Consider the following 12,603-nt stretch of genomic DNA (forward strand, 5'->3'; position numbering starts at 1 on the left):
TAACGGAATTACACCACATTTGGCAGAAAGGTAACTGTTGGTCCAGAAAGCTATCTTTTTGTTAATTCGTGTAAATCCATACAGTAATTTTTGAAATATTAAGGAAAATACAAATGTGTTTGTCTAGGGAACGCAGAGAATCCACAACCCCTCCTGATGTCGTACTGAGATCTGATAGGCTGTCAAAACTTCAAACCAGGAAGTTTTGTCAGCCATCTTGTGACTCGGTTGAAAGAAAAGGGGGCAGGATAGAAAAGCCCTGCCCCCTTTTCTTATAAAGGAGGTCTCACGGGGACCCCTCAAAGCCCAAAAAGCATTAAAAGAAAATCTCTGGGAGTTACGCTGGATCTGCGAATCCCACCAAATGTTTTTTTTTAAAAGAAGCACAGACTCCTGCACTTTGTATGTAATTATCCCCGGGTGGGCCAGGTCCTGGGGGCTTTTAAAAAGAAGGGGGCACACAACCCCCTTTCTTGGGGCTCATTGATACCCCAGGGGCTACCACCTCCCCGAAGTTTGGTTAATAAGAATTGCGGAGAGGCCCGTATGGCCTCCCCTGTTGCTTCGGGGACCATAACCTCCCCAGGGCTCATTTATTTACAATTGGGGGCCTCTGGGCCTCCCAGTCCCACTGACCACCACCTCCCCATGGCATATTCTTTACACAGTGTGGGGGATGCTGTGTGGACTCTCCGAGCAACCCTGTGGGCCACCACTTTCCCAGGACTTTCATTTTAAATGATGTGGGGGCCCACGCAGATCCTCCTGCAACCCTGGGGTCTGCCACCTCCTCCGGGCTTTTCTTAAATTGGGTGCGGGCGTGCGCCCCCTCTACTGCCCAGTGAACCACAACCTCCCTGGGGCAATATTAAACAATAGCAATGGGGTCCCAGGGTCTGAAATAAGCCAAGGGAGGGGAGGCCAAGAGCCCCCCACATTGAGAAAAGGTCTGGCCTCGTGAGATGAGTCCACTTGGCCAAAAACAGCCCCAGAAAGGGCCCTCCACTAATAAAAAAAACAACTGGCAAGTCACCAGAGGCCCCACCCCATTTCACCACCATGCTGCAAACACTTCTCCTTTCACACAGCTGGTTGTGGGATGAGGTCCCCTTGGCTGCAGAGGGTCCTTGAGGGCCAACAAGTCCTTCTGTTTCCTCTAGTAAGTGTCTAACGGTGGAATTGCTGAGAGGTTTTCGGAGCCCACATCCCTGTTCTGCTCCACTTAAACGAACCTCCTGGGGCACTGCTGGTTCGAGGATGAAGTCCCCTTGGATGCTAAGGGTTCTTGTGGCCAAGAAGCCCTCCTCTTACCTCCAGTAAGTCTGACACAGCAGGATTCCTCAGAGCTGGTCAGAGGCCCTGACCCTTCCTCCACCACTCCGTAAACCCGAGTACCGGTTAAAAGACCATTGAAATTCACTTAAAAAACAAAGGTTATAGGAATGTTATAATTAGGAAATAGAATTTTAGAAACCATGTGAATTCACTTAAAAAAACCAAAGGTTACACAGTTGTTAAAGTTGAGGAATAGAATTTTTTTTAAAGTAGAAATTCCATCCGAGAAGAAGGTAGTGAGGGAGTCGCAAAGGGCTTGCGACGGCAGAATATTGTTGGCGTTGGAGCTGGGGTTGGAGAGTCCTTTAACGATGTTGAAGAGCTCCTTGATGTTGTGCGCGTTGTTGTCGAGGCAGTAGGCCCAGAGTACAGAACTGATAGGCTATCGGCCACTTCAAAATGACAAGATATGTTCAATTTATTTAGTCATAGTAAATTTCAAAGCAAATAAATCTTTTTCAAATCAAAAGTTCAAGTGCATGATACACAGTTGTACACGTACTTGACGGTTATCATCAAGAAAAAGAATAGGGTGTGAGAAAATTGTGCTCTAGTGAAGAAAATAGAAAGAGAGGAATGGATTTCACAGGAGGATAATTCAAATGAAATAATGTATAAGGGATCCAGTGATAAACTTGACAGAAAATGGTCTCCCTTCAAGAATTTCAGGCCTACTCCTATATATTAAATACAGTACATTTTATACAGCAGTAATTTTTGTTTATCTGTCACAGTGTAGCCACATCTGTGATCCCGGTATGTGGGATCAAGGTAGGGTGTAGGCCTATTCAGGGGTTAGTCGACATTTGGACCCTAAGACAAAAGGGTTAGTAAGATCCTCTGCTGTGGGTCTTCATCAGGACGGGGACAGGGGGTATCAAAACGCTCAGTGCGGTGGGCAACCAGGAGCAAGCTTCATGGTTTAATAAGGGTTTTCATATTCTCGTCAATTCATCGTTAAGTTTAACACTGCCTCGTAGAAAGGCTGTGTTAAGGTGTCTAGGCATGCATCAAAAGGACTAGAAATCTTAAACGTGATGGATGTTTACAGAGAAGCCAATGGACGCGACATGCAGGGCGCGCTGAGAGAATTATCATGTTTAAGATTTGAATCCTTTTGACACATGCCCAGACGTCTCAACGCAGCCCATAGCCTTTTTCCCTTTTTATGTGTGCCTTTTGAATGTCTTTATATGCATCTATTGGTATAAAGTGATATGTTTAAATAGGAGTTGTCTAGGACCACTGTTTTTTTTACCGATCGATACCCAGGTCCTCTGACGTATACCTGGCCACCCCATTGATTATAATGGTTGCATGAATGTGTAGACAGGCCCTAAGTCACTGAGGGTATCAGACCCGCCAGCTACCTTCACCTGGTTTAGCCCGACAGTCAAGGTGGTTTACAGAGTGTGGCCGTTGTCGAATGCTAACAACTATTTGGCGCCACAGGTGAGAACGGAGTGTCAGGTGGGAACACAAGCAGGCAATCTACTCCAAGATGTATGCCTGCTCCACTGTTAGAGGTACTACCTCTCCCTGACACCCAATACATCCCCCGGAACTGGAATAACATCTCCTCCAACATCAGAACAGTATCACCCCTCTTACAACTCAGGAAGAAACTGAAACCTCACCTATTCAAAGAACATTAAATCAGACAAGATGACTTCTCACCCTTTTCGTTAGTGTTACCTTTTCTCTCTTTCCCTTTCCCAAACAAATCCCCACTTGGATTTGCCCCTTTACAGTACACTGTTGCTAGACCAGCAGCGGTGCGTCCATTGGGGCGTAGGGGCGTAGCCCCACAAGCCCCATGGACGCGCTGCTGCAATAAAATAAACTGGTGTGACTGTCACTGTTTCTTTAAAAAGTTTGACCGAGCGCCGCCGGGAATCACCCGAGTTAATCAGGAGTGGGGAGTGCAGGGGGGCTGGTCTGGACTGCTGCGCAGCTTGAGTGACAGTCCACGACCACGTGACGCACTCAGCTGCAGCAGCAGACAGACAGCCAAGGTATATAGCGCGCAGTGACTTGCAGGGCAGAAACTTGCCTGCGCATGCGCATTAGTGTTCTCCCATAAGAGGGTGTTTGTTTTAGCTGGTCGCAGCCCCCGGCTTCTCAAAGGCGACACAGGGCGAGCATACATGAGCCCCCCTAGGCGCCAGGATTGGCCGGTCACCGCAGGGCAATCCATTATTGGATGCCGCGCGTGACGTCAGATCCTGATCCAGCCTGGTTGGCAATCACCAGCTGCCTCACTAGCTGATTGGGCCTGTTTAGGAACTTTCTCCCATTGAACAAGGAGAGCCGTGACTGAATACACATGACGCTGCGTGTAAGGACATCACACTGAATTCAGCGACCTTGGGGACACTCTCCTCCGGTAAGGCAGACAAGAGATTAATTTGCCCAATTTAAGGTGCACTCTATTACACTGTGCAGCAGGTGAATGAATTGCATTTGTCCACAAGAATATCATAGTTTTGCTCATTCATATGCATCAGATAACAAACTTTAACAAAGACAATAGGTTTGCCTTATTTTAGTCATAAGGTTGTGAAATATCTCTGCTGGCACCCAAATAGTGTCCACGTGTCACACTGTGTGGTGCGCAAGATGTTCGTTTACATGTTTTAAGCCACGCCATTATTAGGTCATGCCTATTGGAAAGGAATTTCTAAGTATGCCACACCCCTTTTAGAAACCACCACCGTTTTCATCTCCCTTAAACCCCTGTTTTGGGGGATGATTACGAATCATGTTAATTAAGTGATGTTTTAAAAATCTGCATGACACATTTGTGTACGTCTGAGCCTTAAGAAACCCAAGTGATGTGCCCAGAATCACACGTATGGTGGTCACGTGTTGAAGTCGGGATAAGAACCCCAGTCTTGGACATACCGCTAGAACCCCTTTTCTACACATTTAAGGCAAATACATTTCCATGGTAGAAGTTCATACATTCCTGGACATAGAACACATTCCTGGACATAGATTTCGTAAACACCATGACAGACAAAGCGACCCAGCTGAACGCGGGGGTCTCAACATTGTCTATATCAATTACATTTCTTAATGGTCTGGGACATGGGGGAGTGCAATAATGCCAAATATTACTTGTACATTAGAAAATACACTTTATGCTAAGATATGACCTGCACCCGAGGAACGGTATAACGGTATCACGATGTATTATTTTACTAAATCCATGGGGATCAAACACTGCAAAGGGACACACACTAGCTTATTTAAGAACATAAAGGTGTCTGTCAGTGTCATCGTCAATGTGACGCGTGCAAGCTCGCCCAGCTGCAGAAGCACCACTCCCTGCAGCTGCATCCAAGACGAGGCATCTTCTGCACGTTCATTCTCTAATGGAATCGAGACTTCTCTCTCCGCGTATGTTATGTAACAGCGTTATTAAGATTTGAAGCCCTCTTTGTAGTCTGAGAATAGCGTGCATGAGCCTGCGCACCAGAGCTGCGTGCCACCACGTTTAGCTGCCAGCCTGTTGATGTGCCAGGCTTACGTTATGAAAGTATGCTCAAATTTACACTTTAAAAAAAATTAAGAAACCTGCTGCTTGATATATGCGCACAAGTGCTGCATGTTAGCTTTTTAAACTTTACATAACACATGACTTAAATTGAAGTGAAACTACTACTGTGCAGCTAAATGAAAACCTATACTAATTCACGACTGTCTGTACATTTCACCTTCATTTGAACTATTGTACAAATCCGTCAATACTATGACGCCTGTAGTCACATGGTACATTTATCCTTTTAGATATGGAATATCACTTTCATTCTGGCGGGAGGAGCAAGCAACACAACGTGAGTGGACGACGGGGCACGATATACAACAGAAAGGGGGCAGGGTAAAGGGCCCGAAACAACAAAAGAACCCACAACGAAGGGGCAAGCAACAATGACAAGGCAAGCAACAACTACAGGGCAAAAGCAACATAAAAAAGTACCAAAAAAGCGCTATGCCTGTTGTGGGTGCCTAGCTCGTGCTATTAGTTGATCAAATGAAAAGCCAGGTCTGCATCTTCTTGCAGAATTCAAGAAGAGTGGAGGGGGCTATGGTGTGGAGTGGGAGGACGTTCCATGCTTTATAAGTAATGTTAGAGAACGCCCGTTCTCCTGATTTATGTAGTGGGCTGCCAGTGTGGTGTTAGCTAAGGGCAGGCTGGTGCTCATTCAACAGCAAGGGCCCGCGGCCCACTGCCGCTCTCTCGACCTCGGCTGGCCTAACCGCTGCTACTTGACTCAGAGTCAGGATGACCTCTCTGTCATGAAGCAGTCCCAAACCTCGGATTGATGGCTCAACTTGCCAGAACACAGTACTTTGCCACAACTGCCATATCTAGGTCGACTCGGCCACTATGGAGAGTGTTACATTCTATGGAGTTAATCCTGAATGTATGGTTTTCATCACCATTACGTATTGTACCGCTTCACTGTGAAGAGATTACAGACAAGCTGGGTAGGTCGTGGCGGCGGCCACCTATCTAAAGTGGTACGGCGTCGTGGTCTCTGCCAGCCGGTCACCTCGCTGCTCCTCTCATCAGGCCAGAAGGGGATGAGCCCTCAATGTGCAGGCTCCCCACCCAATCCAGACGATGCTCAGGTTACGAGAGCAGTGCCAGGACTGGTTTGAGAGCCCTTGTTTTCTGCTCAGACAGTGCATTGGAGCTTGTGGCATTTCTCCAACCCGGTTGTGCAACAAGGCAGGTTTGGAGAAACATAAGTGCGCATGTCTGTTTGGCCGGCAAAAGACTGCCAGCTAATGGACCTGCACTTATAATTGTGCACTACTCCTCTACCCTGCCATTCCCGGCCTGCTCTGGACAATTCTCATTGCGCTGCTAAGACATCATACATAGAATGATAACAGTGTGTTATTATCAATTTATCTATCATCTGCTGGCGCTGGGCTGTTGGGTGACGGTCCTCTGCCATTAAGGAGGAGCCGCACCTGAGTGTACGTGGCTGGTGTAGTGGTGGCTCCAAGTGCTCCACGTGCTACATATGTACCTGGGCCTTGCTACCCTTGGGGGAATTTTCAGGTGCATGCCTAGGCATTTGTAAAAGGAACAAATTCCCGGAAACCGATCCCAGGATGCTGGTTTCTGGTCCACGGAGGACCTGGCTTGGCAGTTCAGGCTGGAGTGTTCCCATGAGGCACATGGTCAAGACTGACTTGCATATGGCTGGCTCCAAACTGGGGTGGCATAGTGGGCAAAAGAAAGATGGATTAAACCCAGATTGTTGTGACTGGGGGTGAATGCTTGCATTGTTCAGCATTCCGTCGATCATTTGTTTTTCTTCATTATCACACATGTGTAAGAGCTTTCAAATATGTCTGTTAGAGATGTGAACTATTCAAAAACCATTTGTTTAATAGACTATAATGTTGCTCCCTGTGCAATAAAAATCTACACCGGAACTGCCTTGCCTCTTAGTTCACTAATTAAATTGTCCAGCTCTGAACAGGTTTCACCCTTAGCAAGTTCACACAAATGTCGGCAGCAAGTCCTTACTTTTTTGATCATGGGTTTGGTAATAAATCTCTGCTTTTCTTTGCATGATTAAGGAGCGCGGTGTGTATTTATGCAAGCAGACAACCCAAAATGTTTTGTAAGGTAGTGCAATCATTTTGAATTCACTGCCACTGCTCGAGAAGGATTCGTTTGCAGGTTTGAGGGATGCAGAGCCGAATGGTCCCATATCATGTGTGACACCTCAATTCCTGGATTTTTCCGGAAAATTTCTTGCTGCGTTTTGGGACTTGTATCTCCCACTTTAGCACACTATACAGCAAGCCTGGCCATGAGGGGTAAATAAGGTAGTGACAATGGAGAGGGGTACGGTGCTACTAATAAATGCAGTGATAGCTGACCAAGATGGGGCAGATCCCGCCTCGCGGTCAGGCTGATCCTCTTCCCCCATACCAGCCCAATCAGTGTTACCAAACAAAGCGATGTGCAGCAACTCAAGAATACTTTTTTTTTACCATGATGCACAGGCCAGTGTAATGCATCTAATTTCGTGGAGGGTGGTATGGGACATTTAAGAAAAGACAAGACCCACATTTTAGGCGACCAACAAACACTTTCCTATCAGAAAGCATGGGGATCTCCTCAAAACACATAATACTTAAACTGACTGGATGATGGAAGGGTGTCTTTTCTATCAATTTTAAAGAAACCAGAAAAAATTCGGCAGAAAACGCAGTGCCAGAATGATTTTTTAAAGGAGACATTCTATGTGAGCACTTAAACCACAACTAGTCTTCTACTGAGACTGTATTTAAAACTGGTGAGTTTTTGCAGGTGGAAGCTGCTTTTACCTACCTGAACTCTTTTAAGGCTTGACGCGGGAGCCTCATTATGAAGTCCTCAGACTACGCCCTAGAGGTACTAAGAAATATGGAGCGATAAGCCCCGGAAGGGTGAAATTAACAAATTACAAACGGAACATAGGGGTTTTTCCTTCATTTCAGTCAAAGAAAGGTGGAATCTGTATGTGAAGCCAGAGTTGCTCCTTAGACACGCCTTTACATTTGTATCCTAAATCGGAGGTAATATTCCTAATACAGTAGCTATGTTTCCACTATCAGAAAATGCAGTTTTGCCTGATTCAGGACTTTTCTCAGGAATATGTGGAATAAGACGTTGGCGATCATGTTTTTCATTAGTTGTCTGTATTGATGTGCAGAGGAGTTTATACCAGTGTTGAGGTGATGTTAATCTCTGCCTTATTTCCATGCTCCACGACATTTTAAGTCGGTGGGTTTATCATATGGACTTTTAAATAAGACTTTTTTGCTCGGTTAAAAATGAACTCTCTGCACTGTAGGGTTTGCAGGCCCAGGTGCTCCTGTGCTAAAACATGCTTCGGCATTTGCTTTTTTACCCTTGATTCAGCATAGCAAGGTGTGTGAAGGAGTTAAATACTCTGAGTGGGGATGTAGTACTTTTTACAACCCTCCTGATTTGCTGCACAGAGGCCCCTGTCCCATCCTGACCCCTTTGTAATTGTGACCGTAAAAGCTTTGCCTTTCAAGCTATTTTAGTATAACTGCGTAAGTGGCATTACATTTGGGAAGGTGATTTATCACAAGAGCTTCTTGTGTTGCACTGCTGCAATATATATGCGGAATGACACCCCGTCTGGTGCTGGCACGTGGCGGCTGGAGGGCCACACTACACCCCGACTGCTACTGTCACATGTACTGCAGCGGCTGAAGGGCCACACTACACCCTGACACCCCCTCAGATGCTGGCACGTGTACTGCAGCGGCTGACGGGCCACACTACACTTCGTCAGCTCTTTAATGCAGCAAGCTGTACTGCAGCGGTTGTAAAGGTCATCCCACTATCCATGGCGGCCTCCTGCAGGAATGGCATGTGTACTGACACCTGCATTAATATGGCTGCAATGACTAGACCCTTCTCTACCCCCCTCCCCCCTTATCGGGGCAGCACTTGCCCTGCATTCTGGGTTTTTTTTGTTGGTTTTTTTCAGATTAGGGGCTGGTATTTGATTGTGACTAAGGCATGCCTCCTTGCTGAGTTTAGTCATAGCTGGAAAGTGGTCCAAAGTCACACACAACATTTTATGTCACTTTTGATTTTTTGGGGTCAATATAATTTCTCTGCTAGGACATTAATGTCTGGAGAAATAATACCTGCAATTAGCAGAATACAAAGTTATGTTCGGTGTGCACTAGATAGCATTGAACCAGTTAGCAGGTATGAGAATGTGGGATGAAAATACAATCCTAAAATAGGGGTAAACTGTCTTTACCAATAATGGTGCAAGCTATGTTCAGGGCATCTGCCCCTCGTCTCCTTAGGTAGCTGGAACAGTTATTTAAGACTTGCTGAGCGACCTAGCACCTCTTACCTGGAAGGAATTACATTCTGTAAATATTGGAGGCAAACAGGAAAAAAGTTGTAGAGTGTACAGGCGATTCACATATTTGTGGTGAGCAGTCTGACATGGCCGCCTATAATGTTTCACCATGCCTACCCTGTTCCCTTTATTTCTTTCTTCTACTGTCATTCATTCTTTGATACTCACTCAATCTATCAAGTGGATTTTCCTTGCTCTCGTGGATGAGTTATATCAGTGTTTTGATGGCAGTAGTGTCAGGGCTCTCACGTCATTGGATCTCTTGGCAGCATTGGACAAAATTGAACATGCCGTCTTGGTCAACTTTTTGGCAACTTTGGTGGTAGGGAGAACATTTTTCCATTGGTTTAGTTGTTTTTTGACTAATTACGCAATGAGGTAGTGCTTCTCCCTTTCTTTTCACACTCAATTTACCTTTTCTTTCTGAGGTCCTCATATCGCCTCCTTAAGCACTGCTATATTCAATGCTAGTGTCAGCTGTTTTTCCTGATTTACTATTAACTGATAAATCACTTTTGTCTCTGCTTCATTATATCTGTGGTTGACACCCAGATTTTCTTTTGTATTGATGGGGTGGTTTGACAGTACCCTGTCCCAGTAAAGTTCCCTGCCAGCCATCCATTCCTGGATGCAGGCAAACTATCTCTAGATCAATGACTGTTAAGCGGCAATCCGAATCTGTAAGGCTCAATCACAAGTTTGGACAACCACCTGGTCCAATATATTAGGTTGACGTCCTCTGGGTATTCAACTGATTAATAGTTTTTTGATGTCAGCACAAGTCCAGGTCATTTCAAAAGTCTTTTGTGTATCAATTTCTCTCAAGAAAATGCTCCCATTGCTAACTTATTCGGAGCGTTGTATTTTGATGGTATTGTTACTAGCCCATTGTTTAGGTTTTTGCAACAGTTTTTTTGTCTTGTCCTACCTAGTACCTGATTGTTCAGTCGTGACAGCGTCAAAATGCATTTGCCCAACTTGCTCTCATTATCAATCCTCATCAGCACTTTTCTTCCGAGGTCTAGACAGCTGCGGCCTGTGCAGGTAAGAGCAATGGCTTTTATTTTTTTTATAATTAATACGTTAATAAAAGTTATTGTAATTTATAATAGCAATAGCTTAAACTTTTGTAAATAACTTTTGTGAAGATTATGTTCAGTGTATTTTATTGTGACCAAAATCCAAGAACAGAAGTGAAATATTAACATCTTTTGGTGACATTTGTAATATAGCTTGAAACATTGAGAGAACATATTTGAACCAGTTGTTGTTGAATGGTTGCACAGATTGATGCTGTGGTGGTACTTGAGTCTTGGTTACCTGGTAGCGCCTTAGTTTGCAGCTCTGCAGCATTACCCAGACAGGAGTAAACGCCCCAGCAACCAAGCCAGGAATAAACGCCCCAGCTCATCTGCTGCATTTTTGGCAGACTTGTCAGACCGCATGTGATTTATGTGTAAATAATTAAGGGAGAGGTGCTTTGGTGGAGCCCCTTCACTCGTTTTTTGGTCCAGTCTACAATTACAATACATAAATACAGATTTCTAAGTATGCTTTCACCAAATTAGCTTGTTGTTTTCACAAGGTTTAAAACACCTGAGCCCTGTAAATGCTTTGAAATAAAGGAGATGAAAGAAGTCAATTTGTTTGTTGTGTTTTGCTCAGCCCATCACTAAATATGTTTTCCAAGCGCTCTGCTCCCTTAATTATCACACTGAATGAGTTGCTATTTTCATCATGTGGCTGAACCTGTAATCTGTGTGTAGCAAAGGGGTGCTATGCTATTGGAAACCTTGCTGAAGCTGATAAGCTGGAGGGTACTTTTAATGCCAATATCGGAGTCTGTAATAGGACGGAATGTATGAAGCTCTGTGGTTATACTGAATAAGCAGCTACCTATGTTATGCCATCTATTAATGTAATAACTGCACTTTCACAATTGCTTTATTAACCTTCCTGGCTTCTCAAATGTGCTTGAAAATGCACGATTTTTCTTCTTTTTTTCAAAATTTTCTTGGGGGGGGTTATCCCCCGAAACCCCCCTTTTGGGGTTCAGGCTCGCTCGCTACGCTCGCTCGCTACGATGCTGTATGCAAATCACTTTGCGCCCCACAACTTTAAAATGTCACCCACCGCCCCTGTGCTAGACAGATATGTTCATGCTTTAGAAATAACACAACATACATGCATATGTACATACACCATGATGTGGAACTCCAGCACAGCCCGAGGGATATAGTAATGTAAAACAGACATTTCTAAATGGTAGAAACTGAAAAGTGCGGCTCTGATTTGTCATCTGGGGGTTCTTATGACATTTTAAAACCACATGCCTAAAAGCTGTGTGGTTTATAAATGTCTCACAGGATGGAATCGAAAAATAGAAGATATGCTTACTGGAAGACATATTTATGGTCCGCATATCTACTTTCAGATATGTGTCATATAATATAGTACGCGCTGTTAATATGCCTTCATATGAAGTTTACGATAACACTTAAGAAGGGCTACCTGACTCCTAAAGCGTAACATCGCGCTCCAGTGAACTAAATCTAAAATATCATAATCAATAATGTTGAGATGATTTTAATTATTGCTTCCCCACAAACAAACCCACAGCCCTTAAAAACCGATCTACAGTGGGCAAATTAACACACAGAGGCAGTAATAAACACACATTCTTCTTGAAACGGATATTGCCTAATTTAATGGACAAACTATAACTTACTACAGCCATAAAACAGTTACTAAAAAATGACTTATCCATCTAAATAACAGGAGAGGATAGTCAATCCTGCATATTGCTGCATTTAGCCAAAATGTATAGGTAGCTCCTTACCATATTAAAGCCTGCAGGATATTTGGTATTAAGCAAAAAAAATGATCTTGATTTCAAGTGGTAAATATTTTTTCTCTCAGCTGCCTATTCATATATATATTGGGCTCTCTGTCAATGGCAAAATTGCACACTAAGGCAGACCTGTTATCAGGCACCTCTTGAACATGTGTTAGGTTACATCAATCTTAGGGAAAGAAGGTTCATTAGAAGAATGGTCAGCCTCCGTTTACAAAATATGACATAGCATGATGGAAATACTAATTAAATATGCAGTGTTGAATTTAAGTGACATGGGGATTATATCAAGAGCAGAACAAAGAGGATGACAGGTGGTGAAAACCTTTGAGGAGGAAGGAGCAAACAAATTGAAAAATGTGAGGAAGAAGTGGAATTTAAGAAATGGACATTTGTTAAAGTACTACAGTGAAGGAACAATGCTAACTTTTCTACGAAATTTGAGAATCTCGGGAAAGACCAAAGGAAAGTGGCTATGCAATGTAT

The 12,603-nt window shown here is 44.2% G+C and overlaps 1 long non-coding RNA gene across 1 annotated transcript in view; it reads left to right on the forward strand.

The window, feature by feature from the left end:
• LOC147688684 (uncharacterized) overlaps window positions 1-12,603 on the forward strand; it is a 278,892-nt gene that overhangs the window by 131,102 nt on the left and 135,187 nt on the right. Inside the window, exons 2-3 of the long non-coding RNA XR_015300540.1 lie at window positions 5,128-5,174; window positions 10,196-10,307. This is a non-coding gene — a long non-coding RNA (uncharacterized LOC147688684). The remainder of the gene's footprint in view (window positions 1-5,127; window positions 5,175-10,195; window positions 10,308-12,603) is intronic.

The sequence above is a fragment of the Lissotriton vulgaris genome, chromosome 10 (genome assembly GCF_964263255.1).
Source record: "Lissotriton vulgaris chromosome 10, aLisVul1.2, whole genome shotgun sequence".
NCBI lineage: Eukaryota > Metazoa > Chordata > Amphibia > Caudata > Salamandridae > Lissotriton > Lissotriton vulgaris.